Source organism: Antennarius striatus, chromosome 6, assembly GCF_040054535.1.
Source record: "Antennarius striatus isolate MH-2024 chromosome 6, ASM4005453v1, whole genome shotgun sequence".
NCBI classification, from domain to species: domain Eukaryota; kingdom Metazoa; phylum Chordata; class Actinopteri; order Lophiiformes; family Antennariidae; genus Antennarius; species Antennarius striatus.
This window is the reverse complement of record NC_090781.1, coordinates 302,501-312,500: the sequence shown is the minus strand read 5'-3', so window position 1 is coordinate 312,500 and position 10,000 is coordinate 302,501.

Below are 10,000 nucleotides of genomic sequence, written 5' to 3'. Positions count from 1 at the left end.
CCTAACCCTAACCCTACCCTATCCGTAACCCTATTTTAACCCTAACGATAACCCTAATGCTAACCCTAAACCTTAACCCTAACCCCCTAACCCTAACCCCTAAGCCTAAGACTAAACTTACCCTAACCCTTGACCCTAACTCCTAACCCTAACCCTAACCCCTAACCCTACGCTACCACTAAGCCCTAAGCCCTAACCCTAACCCTAAACCCTAACCCTTACAATAACCATAACCTCTAACCTTAACCCTAACCCCTAACCCTAACCCCCTAACGCTAACTGTAAACCCTAAACCTAACCCTTATCCCTAACCCCAAACCCTAACCCTAACACTACCCCTAACCCTAACCCCTAAACCTAACCCTACCCTAAAACTAACGCGTAACCCCTTACCCTAACCCTAACCCTACCATAACCATTACCCCTTACCCCTAACCCTAACTGTAACCCCTAACCCTAACCCTAAACCCTAACCCTTACTCCTAAACCTTAACCCTAACCCTAACCCTAACAATAACCATAACCTCTAACCCTAACCATAACCCTAAACTCTAAACCCTAACCCCTATCAATTACGCTAAACCTACCCTAACACTAACCCCTAACCCCTAACCCTAATCCTAACCCCTAACCCTACCCTAACCGTAACCCTAATGCTAACCCTAAACCCTAACCCTAACCCCCTAACCCCTAAGCCTAAGCCTAACCTTAACCCTAACCATAACCCTTGAACCTAACTCCTAACCCCAACCCCTTACCCTAACCCTAACCCCAACCCTACCCCTAATGCTTAACCCTACGCTAACACTAAGCCCTAACCCCTAACCCTAACTCTAACCCTAAACCCTTACCCTAATCCTAACCCTTACAATAACCATAGACTCTAACCTTAACCCTAACCATACCCTAATCCTAACCCTACCTTAACCCTAACCCTAAAAAAAGCCCTAACCCTAAACCTAACCCTAACCTTCACACTTAACCCTAACCCTAAACCCTAACCCCCTAACCCTAATTGTAACCCCTAACCCTAACCCTAACCCTGACAGTAACCATAACCTCTAACCCTAAACCTAACGTTAACCCTAACCCTAAACCCTAACCCCCTAACCCTAACCCCTAATCCTAACTCTAACCCTAAACCCTTACCCTAACCCTAACCCTTACAATAACCATAAACTCTAACCTTAACCCTAACCATACCCTAACCCTAACCCTACCTTAACCCTAACCCTAAAAAAACCCTAACCCTAAACCTAATCCTAACCCTTGACCCTAACTCCTAACCCTAACCTTTTACCCTAACCCTAACCCTAACCCCTAACCCTACGCTACCACTAAGCCCTAACCCCTAACCCTAACCCTAAACCCTAACCCTAACCCTTACAATAACCATAACCTCTAACCTTAACCCTAACCCTAAACCTAAACCCTAACCCTAACCCCCTAACCCTAACTGTAACACCTAACCCTAAACCCTAACCCTAACCCTTACAATAACCATAACCTCTAACCTTAACCCTAACCCTGAACCCTAACCCTAACCCCCTAACCCTAACTGTAACCCCTAACCCTAACCCTAACCCCTAACCCTAACCCTAACCCCTAACCCTAACCCTAACCTCTAACCCTAACCCTAACCCTAACCCTAACCCTACCCTAACCCTAACCCTAACCCTAACCCCAGAGAGGTGGGTAATTTTTAACTTCTGTTCAAAAGAGTGTGCACACTGAAGATTGGACCCCACCTTCCTTAACATCAACGTCGCCGGCAAGCCTGCTCGACACCGGGCAGAAACTTCCAGCCCCACCCGGTCTGAAACAGAAGACCTGAGTCCACGTGGTTTTTAAACACCACTAAGAGATTTTAACTGTGAGTTTGAACTGGTTGTTTATATTCCCCCCTTCCCCTTTCTCATCTTTTAAAATAGCACAAAATATACCTCTACCCTCCCTCCCCTTACCCTTCCCTCCCTCTCCTTTCCCTTAATTAGCCCCCCCTTCCCCCCCCTTTCTATCACTCCCTCGTTTGTTTAACATTTGGTACTCTCAAGCTCCCCCATTTCGTCGCCTCCCTCAATCCCATTTATCATTTAAAAACCTTTTTAAGCCTTAATATTTTTACTTTCTACCAACTGATTTTAGTCCATTTTATACCCAGCCCGCTTTTATATTGTTTTCTTACCCTTATTGGCTCTTATTTACTTTGTTAATTAGTTTTTAAAGTTCAGCTTTTTAAATTTTAAAAGTTTTTTTATTATTTTTATTGGTTTTATCTATTTTTATTCATTTAACTTGTTTTGTAACCAGTCCATTATTATAGTGTCTTTTCGCTGTTGTTTGTTCTTATCCATTCAATTCCTTTTAATGCGCCTTCAAAGTTTAACCGTTTTAAGTCTTAAAATTGTTTTCTAGTAATTTCATTCTGGTTTTACCTATTTTATTCCAAATTTTATTTATTTTGTATTTTTTTGTTTTTTACTTAAAATTTTTTTAATAGGTGCAAACCCTGTGCTTTTGCCCCCTGTGCTTGTGCTTCGTTTTATCCTTTTAGATCCGTTTTTATCTGGGGGGGAATCAGCATGTCGATTCACCTGTCAAACCGGTTTTCAGTCCTGGTAGCCGCACCGGAGGATCAAACCAAGAAGGCTACTCCAGCCAAAACAAACTGCCCATCCTCCGGGGCGGCCTCCACCCCCACCCCCACCTTCAACCGTTCTTCTCCCTCTGACTCTGTCCTGCAGACCAAATTATATTTCAAAATTCTACAAGCCATCCACCATTTGGAAATTCTAGACTCTCACGTGGAGAAGGGGACGTGTCCACCGGGGATGAAGAGGCAGGTTTTGAAACTGTCCCAGTTCATAAAACCATCCTCCCCCAATGACACAACTTCGGATAAAATTAAAGACAACACAATAAATTGGCTAAGAACAAACTTGCAGATCTTACACAACCATTATGATACAGTCATTCAGGCCTCCCTTCCCCAACTCCGTTGCTTTGCGGGGGCGGACTATGAGAGAGCGCTTCAGTGGGGGAGAGCTCGTTACAGACATAAACTAACCCCATCCTCTATAACAATATTAAAGGACATTTTAATTTCCAACTGCCCTCCTGTGAAAACAACCCCAGCTACAACAGCCCCCGAGCTCTCCCCCACTGACTTTCCGCCTCTCCCTCCTCCCACGTCGGCTGTGTCGGCGTCCCCCCCACCACCAACAGAACCAGATGGGGACCCTAGGGGACCCTTATCCCATCCTGTCCTCCCAGCGCGCAGCCCCACCCGGGAGGTGGTGGCTATGGTTCACCACAACCCGGTCCTCACACCCACCCCTCCACCCCCTGAACCCTCTCCACCCTACGTCATCCCTCCCTCCCCTCTCCCTTCCTCCCCTACCGGTCCTCCCCATTCCACTCCTTCACCCATAATCCATTGTTCCCTCCTTCCCCTCTCTCCTCCCTCCGCTCCCCTCTCTCCATCCCGTCCCTCCTCCCCCCCCCGTTAGCACCTCCTCCTTCCACCGTCACCTACACCAATGTAATAGCCCTGATCAGTGATTCCATCTCCTCTTCTCCTCTCACCCCCAGACACACCGGGCGTCCAGTCCACGGGGCCGGAGCCACCGCCCCCCAACTGCTCCGGCAGTCCCCTCCCGTCCCTGCTGCAACAAATAGTGATCAGACAGTGATGATGAATGACACTCATGTTAGCGAATCAATGCTGAACTCATCCATAACATCTGAGTCCATCACTGTTGCTTCAGGAAATTCCCCAGTGGCGACTCCGCCCTCACCTGGACGTCCGGAACCACACCGACACCCGTCCACCCTCCGTAAGGCCCTAGACTGGTGCCTCACCATCCACAAACCCATCCTTATCATCGGAGACTCCAACTTATCACGCATCCCCACCTTCAAACACCCCACCATACAAATCGACAGTTTCCCCGGCGCCACGTTTCACCACATTACCTGTATATTAAAGAAACTCCCACCACAACCCACCCCCCACATCGTCATCATTTCGGCTGGCCTCAACAACTGCCTCCAGGAGCAGATGCCAACCACCACCTGGAAACAACTGCAGCAGTTGTTGAGGACAGCCGGATCCACCTTCCCCTCCGCCACCATTTATGTTCCCCTGGTCAATTTCTCCCCCCAATTACCCCCCCGCAGACAAAATCTCCTCAAACAACTCAACCAAACAATTAGCAATAAATGTACGTTTCTACCGGCACTCAACCCCTCACTTTTTCAGGTTGTGGACTCGGACCCCGTTCACTGGACCCCCCAAACCGCTCACACCATTTTCCAGTACTGGTGCAACCAGTTAAACTTGTAACAGGGGGTAACAGTGTAGCCACGACCCCCAATCTCTCCAACCCACACTCTAATGTTCTCAATCTTTGTTCTACTTTCCAACTCACGCCCGAAATCCAACAGTTACTGCAGAAGGGACTCACCTTCATTCCCACTCCACCCCCTCCCTCCCGATCAGACCTCCGAGGGGACCTCCACCTATTCCATAGACGCCTCTTCCTAATTGATCACTTTGGAACATCAAACATGCAGGAACCGGTGCCGTTCGTCGGGCCTTCCAGGTGGGAACCAAACCCGGACTTGGCGTCCCCAGACCTCCGTGACCTGGTGGACACCAACCTCCGCTCCCTCAGCCGCTGGCGTCCGCACACTACAACTACTCCCAACATCACCCCATCACAACAGCAAATCATCAAACAATTATCAACAAGCACACACATAGTAATTAAACCAGCGGACAAAGGCGGCCAAATAGTACTACAAGACCTCAACAACTACATCCTGGAAGCAAACCGCCAACTCAACAATACAAATTACTATAAAAAATTGGAAACGTCATTACAACCACAAACACAAAAAATCATCCGACACATAATATCAGATCTTCACACCAAAAAATACATCACATACAAACAAAAGACCTACCTGGACGGCCCAGACGAACCCCGTCTGCGCCTCTTCTATTTACTCCCCAAAATACACAAACCGCCCCAAACCTGGACGGTCCCCTCGGTGGTCCCAGTAGGGAGACCTATCATCAGCGATTGCGGGTCCGAGTCCCAACACATAGCAGAATATATAGATCACTATATCAACCCCCTCTCCCACCTGCACCCCAGCTATATCAAGGACACCTATACCTTTGTTCACCGTCTGTCTTCTGTTCAGGTCCCGCCCCACACACTCCTCTTCTCAATAGACATTGACTCGCTGTACACAACCATAGAAACCCACCTCGGCCTCACCGCAATCAAGAACATCTTCCTCCGTCACCCCGACCCCTCCCGACCCGACTCCGCCATACTACAACTACTGGAAATAACCCTCACCCGGAATGATTTCTCCTTTAATAACCAGCACTACCTCCAGGTCTGTGGCTGTGCGATGGGAAGGAAATACTCCCCCTCATACGCCGACATTTACCTGGCCGAGTGGGAGGAGTCCGCTCTCCGCAACTGCCCCCACCAGCCCCTTCTCTACGTGAGGAGGCGACGAAAATTGTATTCAGTTCACTTCGGCCGCGGGGGTATTCGAGGCGCTTCCTTAGGAGTGTTAAGGCGGAGGATAAGGCGGCCCCCCCTCGAGCTAGCACCCCTACCCCGGTTAGTATAGTTACCAACCCATCTTTCATCCCACTGGTCACCACATACGCCCAGTCCACCCAACCCCTCCTCAACACCATACGCCATAATTTCACACACTTACAGTCTACCCACCTGTCCCTGGGGGGCTGCCGTCTGATCTCCGCCTACAGGAGGAACAAAAACCTTAAAGACCTCCTGGTCCACGCAGCCCTGAAACCAGTCACTCCTGGGGAGGCGTCTCGAACCCGGGAGATACATTTTATCAATACCCGCTACATTTTTAACCCCTTCAGTCGGGCAGGCTTTAACCTCTGGCAGGCCCCCACACCTACAACCTCGAACGCCGTCTACGGCATCAGATGTCGGGCCTGCCAGAAACTGTACATTGGGGAAACCAAAAATGCGATATTTTTACGCATTAGACAGCACCTTTATATTATGAAAAGCGGAGCAGGAAATAACATCTTATACAATCATTTTAAAACTCATGGACCACACAATGTTCAGAGCCTGGGGATCGAGAGCGACAGCCGCTGGTCCCTGACACAACGACGCGCAGCAGAGAGGCGTTGGATCGCCAAACTGGACACGATCGATCCCCAAGGCCTGAATGAAAAATTCAATTGAAAAACAGTTTCTATTTTATTCCACTTTTACTCTGTTTTTAGGTCCCACAATATTTTAACACTCAAATTTTTCTCTCCATCCCACACCAGACCCAATTCCCTTTCTAACCCCTAGCCCCCTAGCCCCCTAACCCCTAACCCTAACCCTAACCCCCTAACCCTAACCCCTAACCCTAACCCTAACCCTAACCCTAACCCCTAACCCTAACCCTAACCCTAACCCTTTTGACTTCCATGTATAGTCCATTTTCACCTTATTTAGTTGTGTTGCATCTACTTTGTTGATTGCAATTTGAGCCTGCAGAAATATAAAGAATAAAATCTCTTACATTTGATGTTTTGCTTGCAATTTTATCATGTATTGAGGTACTAATAAGTGTTTTGGGGATAACCTTTTCTTGTTTTTATAATGTTTCCCCTTTTATTTCTGAAATTATTTAACTAACAATATTTGTCTATTTTATTCTATTTATATTTCTGTTTAAGGCACCTTCCCCTCATCCCCCCCCAAAAATAAATGAATTTAAGACATTTATTAAGGCATTTTTCAAGACCTTTCTATTTATGCCTTATTTATTATATTTATAGAAAATATGGACTATTTTTTCCTTACTTCATATTCATTGCCTCTGTAAATAAGTGTAATAATAATAAACAATAAATTAATTATAAATTATGAGTATAGTTAATTTTTATTTATTTATTTATTAACTATTTATTTATTTATTTATTGTATGAATACAGTCAATTTCAAAAATCAATCGCCCCTCTGGTCCAGAACAATCAACAAGTTAAATATGAATCTGACCTTCACCGAGTGAATCTCTTATTTTATGAAAAGAAACTTCTCTCTTTAAAATTATTACTTTGGTTTTTACCTGCATGCTTCTTCTTACTTACTTATTGTATATATTTTAACTAATGACTCTTTACTAAAGCACTTATCATTATTGCTCAGATCATATTTTAATTGTTCTTTACCCAGAAGGGACCCTAAATTTATCATAGCACTAATTTGTTGTTTATTATTGTTATTTTAGTTATATATTTATTTAAATGTTTATTTGTATGTAAACAAACATATGAATACCTTTTTTTCTTTCCAGCTGTTTCTTTCCCTAGCCTCAAACACCCATCCCCCCTCTTTCCCTAAACCCTAACCCCTGATTTCTCTAACCCTAAACCCCCAACCCCCCCCCCCCCCCTCTTCCCCAATTCCAAAACTTTTCCTTGTCTTTCCCTTCACCCCAGTCCCTCTGAATGGGTTTAGAGATTTTCCCAGTGCCAGTGTACCCCCAGGATGGTGCAGAGGTAATATCGGTGGCTTTCAGCCTGAGCTCAAGGGTTCAAACCCAAGCTGGACCACATGTCCTTTAGACATTCCTTTAATCCGAGGTTTCCATTATAACTGCATCTCCCCGCAATCACCACCAAGAAGTAAAAGCTAAATGCTTTAAACACGGGCTTCGCAGCCAGGGGAACAGGGTTCGGGTCCCGCTCTCTATATTCCCCATCCTCCCCAAACATCTGTAGAGTGTTTATATTGTGGACAGTATTAACTATTATTCTAATCCAAAACCAAAAAAAAATAAATAAAAAAAAAAATACAATTTTTTCAGCTTTTTCCTGCTCCGCTTTCTTCTTATGGGAGTGCTTTTTAAATTTTTAAACATCCATTTTACCTCACTTCCCCCAGTTTTTCCTCATTCCCCTAACTTCTCCTTCCCCTTCCCCTAATTCTAATTGATTCTAATTGATTTTATTCATCTTTAAACTCCTAAATTTATGGCATTTTAAGGTGACCCCACTCCCGGGCCCCATGCGCCAGTGCACTTCGTAGTTCCTCTCAAGGAACTACGTACCTTACTATACCTAACCCTAACCCTAACCCTACCCTAACCCTACCCTAACCCTAACCCTAACCCCTAACCCTAACCCTAAACCCTAACCCTAACCCTAACCCTACCCTAACCCTAACCCTAACCCTAACCCTACCCTAACCCTAACCCTAACCCTAACCCTCTAACCCTAACCCTAACCCTAACCCCTAACCCTAACCCTAACCCCTAACCCCTAACCCTAACCCCTAACCCTAACCCTAACCCCCTAACCCTAACCCCCTAACCCTAACCCTAACCCTAACCCCCTAACCCTAACCCCTAACCCTAACCCTAACCCTAACCCTTTTGACTTCCATGTATAGTCCATTTTCACCTTATTTAGTTGTGTTGCATCTACTTTGTTGATTGCAATTTGAGTCTGCAGAAATATAAAGAATAAAATCTCTTACATTTGATGTTTTGCTTGCAATTTTATCATGTATTGAGGTACTAATAAGTGTTTTGGGGATAACCTTTTCTTGTTTTTATAATGTTTCCCCTTTTATTTCTGAAATTATTTAACTAACAATATTTGTCTATTTTATTCTATTTATATTTCTGTTTAAGGCACCTTCCCCTCATTCCCCCCCCAAAAATAAATGAATTTAAGACATTTATTAAGGCATTTTTCAAGACCTTTCTATTTATGCCTTATTTATTATATTTATAGAAAATATGGACTATTTTTTCCTTACTTCATATTCATTGCCTCTGTAAATAAGTGTAATAATAATAAACAATAAATTAATTATAAATTATGAGTATAGTTAATTTTTATTTATTTATTTATTAACTATTTATTTATTTATTTATTGTATGAATACAGTCAATTTCAAAAATCAGTCGCCCCTCTGGTCCAGAACAATCAACAAGTTAAATATGAATCTGACCTTCACCGAGTGAATCTCTTATTTTATGAAAAGAAACTTCTCTCTTTAAAATTATTACTTTGGTTTTTACCTGCATGCTTCTTCTTACTTACTTATTGTATATATTTTAACTAATGACTCTTTACTAAAGCACTTATCATTATTGCTCAGATCATATTTTAATTGTTCTTTACCCAGAAGGGACCCTAAATTTATCATAGCACTAATTTGTTGTTTATTATTGTTATTTTAGTTATATATTTATTTAAATGTTTATTTGTATGTAAACAAACATATGAATACCTTTTTTTCTTTCCAGCTGTTTCTTTCCCTAGCCTCAAACACCCATCCCCCCTCTTTCCCTAAACCCTAACCCCTGATTTCTCTAACCCTAAACCCCCAACCCCCCCCCCCCCCCCCTTCCCCAATTCCAAAACTTTTCCTTGTCTTTCCCTTCACCCCAGTCCCTCTGAATGGGTTTAGAGATTTTCCCAGTGCCAGTGTACCCCCAGGATGGTGCAGAGGTAATATCGGTGGCTTTCAGCCTGAGCTCAAGGGTTCAAACCCAAGCTGGACCACATGTCTTTTAGACATTCCTTTAATCCGAGGTTTCCATTATAACTGCATCTCCCCGCAATCACCACCAAGAAGTAATAGCTAAATGCTTTAAACACGGGCTTCGCAGCCAGGGGAACAGGGTTCGGGTCCCGCTCTCTATATTCCCCATCCTCCCCAAACATCTGTAGAGTGTTTATATTGTGGACAGTATTAACTATTATTCTAATCCAAAACCAAAAAAAAATAAATAAATAAAAAATAAATTTTTTTCAGCTTTTTCCTGCTCCGCTTTCTTCTTATGGGAGTGCTTTTTAAATTTTTAAACATCCATTTTACCTCACTTCCCCCAGTTTTTCCTCATTCCCCTAACTTCTCCTTCCCCTTCCCCTAATTCTAATTGATTCTAATTGATTTTATTCATCTTTAAACTCCTAAATTTA